Source organism: Arachis ipaensis, chromosome B09 (genome assembly GCF_000816755.2).
Source record: "Arachis ipaensis cultivar K30076 chromosome B09, Araip1.1, whole genome shotgun sequence".
NCBI classification, from domain to species: domain Eukaryota; kingdom Viridiplantae; phylum Streptophyta; class Magnoliopsida; order Fabales; family Fabaceae; genus Arachis; species Arachis ipaensis.
In genome coordinates this window covers 104,646,627-104,652,103 of record NC_029793.2, presented here as the reverse complement: position 1 = coordinate 104,652,103, position 5,477 = coordinate 104,646,627, and positions in this window count along the sequence as shown.

The window sequence follows — 5,477 nt, the reverse complement described above, 5'->3', positions numbered from 1 at the left end:
GGGAGCTCACTGTCAGGCTATTGACATTAAAGAAGCGCTTGTTGGGAGGTAACCCAATGTTATTTAATCATATCTATTTTATTTTCTCTTTGTTATTTCATGTTTTATTAGGTTGATGATCATGTGGAGTCACAAAAACTACTGAAAAATAAAAAACAATAAAAAAACAGCATTAAAAATAGCACACCCTGGAGGAAAGCAGTCTGGCGTTTAAACGCCGGAAACAAGCATCTGTCTGGCGTTTAACGCCGGAAACAAGCATCTGTTTGGCGTTTAACAGCCAGAAACAAGCATCTACCTGGCGTTAAACGCCAGAAACAAGCTACATTTGGACATTTAACGCTAGAAACAGGCAGCAATCTGGCGTTAAACGCCAGGATTGCATAGCAAGGGTGTTTTACACGCCTAATTGGAGCAGTGATGTTAAGTCCTTGGCCCCACTAGATCTGTGGACCCCACAGGATGCCTACCACTTCTTCTCTCATCTTCACACCTTTTCATAACACTCTTCCTCAATTAACCTCCACCAATCACCTCCATTACTCCTCCAAAACCATTATACAACCCACCTACACCTACCCACTTAAATTCAAACCATCACTCCTTCCTTTTCACACATCATAACCACCTAAACCCCCTTGACCGAACCATTCACACACCTCCATCTCCTCCATTTTCTTCTTCTTCTACTCACTTCTTTCTTCTTTTGCTCGGAGACGAGCAAACATTCTAAGTTTAGTGTGGTAAAAGCATTGCTTTTTGTTTTTCCATAACCATCTAGGGCACCTAAGGCTAGAGACATTCTCATTGAAGAGGACAAGCCCATCACTAAGAAAATGATGGAGCAAACAAGAGATCATGGACCTCAACAAGAGCATGAGGAAATCCCCCACCATGAAATCCCTGAGATGCCTCAAGGGATGCACTTTCCTCCACAAAACTATTGGGAGCAAATCAACACCTCCCTAGGAGAATTAAGTTCCAACATGGGACAACTAAGGGTGAAACACCAAGAGCACTCCATCATCCCCCATGAAATTAGAGAAGATCAAAGAGCTATGAGGGAGGAGCAACAAAGGCAAGGAAGAGACATAGAGGAGCTCAAAAGCACCATTAGTTCTTCAAGAAGAGGAAGACGTCACCCTCACTAAGGTGGAGTCATTCCTTAATCTCCTTGTCTATTTATTTTACTATTTTTCTATTTTTGAGCTTTATGTTTTATTTATGTTTGTGTCTTTACTATATAATCACTAGTGTCTAAGTGTCTATGCCTTAAAGTTATGAATATGAATCCATCACCTCTCATAAATGAAAACTGTTTTAATTACAAAAGAACAAGAAGTACATGGTTTCAAATTCATCCTTGAAACTGGTTTAATTATTTTGATGTGGTGACAATACTTTTTATTTTCTGAATGAATGCTTGAACAGTGCATATGTCTTTTGAAAGTTGTTGTTTATGAATGTTAAATATGTTGGCTCTTGAAGAATAAGGAAAAAGGAGAAATGTTATTTGATAATCTGAAAAATCATAAAATTGATTTTTGAAGCAAGAAAAAGCAGTGAATACAGAAAGCTTGCGAAAAAAAGAAAAAAATAGCGAAAAAAAAAGAAAGAAAAAGAAAAAGCAAGCAAAAAAAGCGAAAAGCTCTTTAAACCAAAAGGCAAGAGCAAAAAGCCAATAGCCCTTAAAACCAAAAGGCAAGGGTAATAAAAAGGATCCAAGGCTTTGAGCATCAGTGGATAGGAGGGCCTAAAGGAATAAAATCCTGGCCTAAGCGGCTAAACCAAGCTGTCCCTAACCATGTGCTTGTGGCGTGAAGGTGTCAAGTCCTATAGATGCCAATTATTCTAAACTTCAATGGATAAAGTGAGATGCCAAAACTATTCATGAGGCAAAAAGCTACAAGTCCTGCTCATGTGATTGGAGCTAAGTTTCATTGATATTTTGGAATTTATAGTTTATTTTCTTCTTTTTATCCTATTTGATTTTCAGTTGCTTGAGAACAAGCAACAATTTAAGTTTGGTGTTGTGATGAGCGGATAATTTATACGCTTTTTGGCATTGTTTTTACATAGTTTTCAGTATAATTTAGTTAGTTTTTAATATATTTTTATTAGTTTTTAAATAAAATTCACATTTCTGGACTTTACTATGAGTTTGTGTGTTTTTCTATGATTTCAGGTAATTTCTGGTTGAAATTAAGGGACCTGAGCAAAAATATGATTTAGGCTGAAAAAGGACTGCAGATGTTGTTGGATTCTGACCTCTCTGCACTCAAAGTATATTTTCTGGAGCTACAGAACTCCAAATGGCGCTCTCTCAATTGCGTTGGAAAATAGACATCCAGGGGTTTCCAGCAATATATAATAGTCCATACTTTGCCCGAGTTTAGATGACACAAATTGGCGTTCAATGCCAGTTCCATGCTGCATTTTGGAGTTAAACGCTAGAAACAGGTTGCAAAGTGGAGTTAAACGCCAGAAATAGGTTACAAACTGGCGTTCAACTCCAAGAGAAGCCTCTACACGTGTAAAGCTCAATGCTCAGCCCAAGCACACACCAAGTGGGCCCCAGAAGTGGATTTTTGCATCATTTACTCATTTCTGTAAACCCTAGTAACTAGTTTAGTATAAATAGGACTTTTTACTATTGTATTTACATCTTTAGTTTTATCTTTAGATCACGTTTGGGGGCTGGCCATTCGGCCATGCCTGAACCTTCATCACTTATGTATTTTCAACGGTAGAGTTTCTACACACCATAGATTAAGGTGTGGAGCTCTGCTGTTCCTCATGGATTAATGCAAAGTACTACTGTTTTTTTATTCAATACAAACTTATTCCGCTTCTAAGATATTCATTTGCACTTCAATGTGAATGTGATGATCGTGACAATCATCATCATTCCTAACTTATGAACGCATGCCTGACAACCACTTCCGTTCTACCTTAGATTGAATGGGTATCTCTTGGATATCTAATACAGGGGACCGAGTCCGAGATATTAGAATCTTCGTGGTATAAGTTAGAACCCATGGATGGCCATTCCTGAGATCCGGAAAGTCTAAACCTTGTCTGTGGTATTCCGAGTAGGATCTGGGAAGGGATGGCTGTGACGAGCTTCAAACTCGCGAGTGCTGGGCGTAGTGACAGACGCAAAAGGATCAATGGATCCTATTCCAGTATGATCGAGAACTGACAGGTGAATAGCAGTGCTGTGACAGAGCATCTTGGACCATTTTCACTGAGAGGACGGGAAGTAGCCATTGACAACGGTGATGCCCAACATACAGCTTGTCATGGAAAGGAGTAGGAATGATTGGATGAAGACAGCAGGAAAGCAGGGGTCAGGAGGAACGAAAGCATCTCAATACACTTATCTGAAATTCTCACCAATGAATTACATAAGTATCTCTATCCTAGTTATATTTTATTTATCTTTTACTTATCAATTCATAAAACCATTTGAATCCGCCTGACTGAGATTTACAAGGTGACCATAGCTTGCTTTAAGCCAACAATCTCCGTGGGATCGACCCTTACTCACGTAAGGTTTATTACTTGGATGACCCAGTGCACTTGCTGGTTAGTTGTACGAAGTTGTGAAATAGAATTAAGAACATGAACGTGCGTATTTATTTTTTAGCGCCATTACCAAGGAAGGAACGATCACGATTTCGCACACCAGCTACCTTGTAGATCTTAGTCAGGTGGATAGAAAATATATTTGTTGTGGAAAAACACATAAAAATAGAATAAAGATAAAATTACTTAATTGGTGTGAATTTAGTGATAAGAGAACGGTTGAGGCTTTGGAGATGCTTTCTCCTTCTAGATCAACTTTTCTCACTGTCTACTTCAACTTCTGTTGATTTATTCCATGGCAGGCTGTAAATGATTAATGCCGGGTCAACAGTCATTAATCTCTGATGGGAGCGGAAATTGGCGAGTTAAGAATGATTATAAAATATGCGTTGCAAGTATAGTTCTCAACCAACCAGAAATCCGCTCATCAATTTAGAAGGGTGTCACAGAAATTAAAATCAAAATACTGGGAGTATGAATCCCAGGTCGTCTCCTAACGAGTTGCAGAAAAGTGTGCTATTTTATTAATCAGATGTGTTAAAAAAGGTTTGAGTTGAATGGCAGAAAATTAAATTAGAGAATTTATATAAATTTAAATAAAACCCTTAACTGGGAGTTGATTAGCTAGAAGCCCTATTCTTTTTGCAGTACTCTCAAGATTAATTGATAATTGGGGGTTATTCTGTTTAGTTGTCCCTTACTAAGTAAGGGGAAAGTCAAACAAGTTGGAATGCTGTTCTATCCACAAGTTCCAATCCGCTCTTGGGAGGATTGGTGTTAGTGACTAGAGAGCAATCCAATTATAAACCCAATTACAATCTTTCTCTTGAGCATCCCAACTCAAGGGTTTCTTTCAATCAACTCCCCATCAAGTTAGGGAACTACTTGCTCATTGTAAATGAAGAGTTCATAACATAAGAAAGGGAATTAAAGAAAGACATGATAAATAATGATCAAAGGATTAATTGAAAATAAAAAGTAATTCTTGTATTTAATAAATGCTAAAATAATCCAATAGTAAAATTAAGTAAATTAAGGAACATGGAAGAGTAAGAGACAAGTAAATAAAACGAACTAGAATGTCGAAGTCTTGATGAGGCAATAACTCTTCTCAATATCCCAATGCAAAACAATGAACATAACAAATCCTAAAAACTATGAATGTGTAGAGAGAAAACCTAGAGGAGAGGAAAACTAGATCTAAAAACTAAAACTATGCGGAATGAATGTTGTTGTTGGTTTCTGCATGTTCTCTGGCTCTAGTCTGCTTTTTTTGGCCGAAAACTGGGTCAAAATAAGGCCCGAAATCGCCCCCAGCGATTCTGCAGATTATGCAGATCGCGCATGTCACGCGGTCGCGTCATCCATGCGACCACGTCATTCGGCTTTCTGCTTTGCCACGCGGTCGCGTCATCCATGCGGCAGCGTCGCTGCGATTTCCTTTCTTTCGCGTGGTCGCGTGATCCATGCGGCCGCGTCGCTTCTCGCTGGTCATTTCCTCAATTTCTTGTGTTCCTTCCATTTTTGCAAGCTTCCTCTCAAATCTCCAACTCATTCATGCCCTATAAAGCCTGAAACACTTAACACACAGATCACGGCATCGAATGGAATAAAGGAGAAATAAAATACATAATTAAAAGTCTCTAGGAAGCAAGTTTTTAATCATGCAATAACTTTAGGAAGGAATTATAAATGCATGCTTATTTAATGAATAAGTGGGTAGAGATCATGACAAAACCACATAAATAAACACAATATAAACCATAAAATAGTGGTTTATCAACCTCCCCACACTTAAACATTAGCATGTCCTCATGCTTAGTTGAAGGAGATAAAATGAATGAGTAAGAACATGTAAAACCTATGAAATGCAATGCAACCTATATATA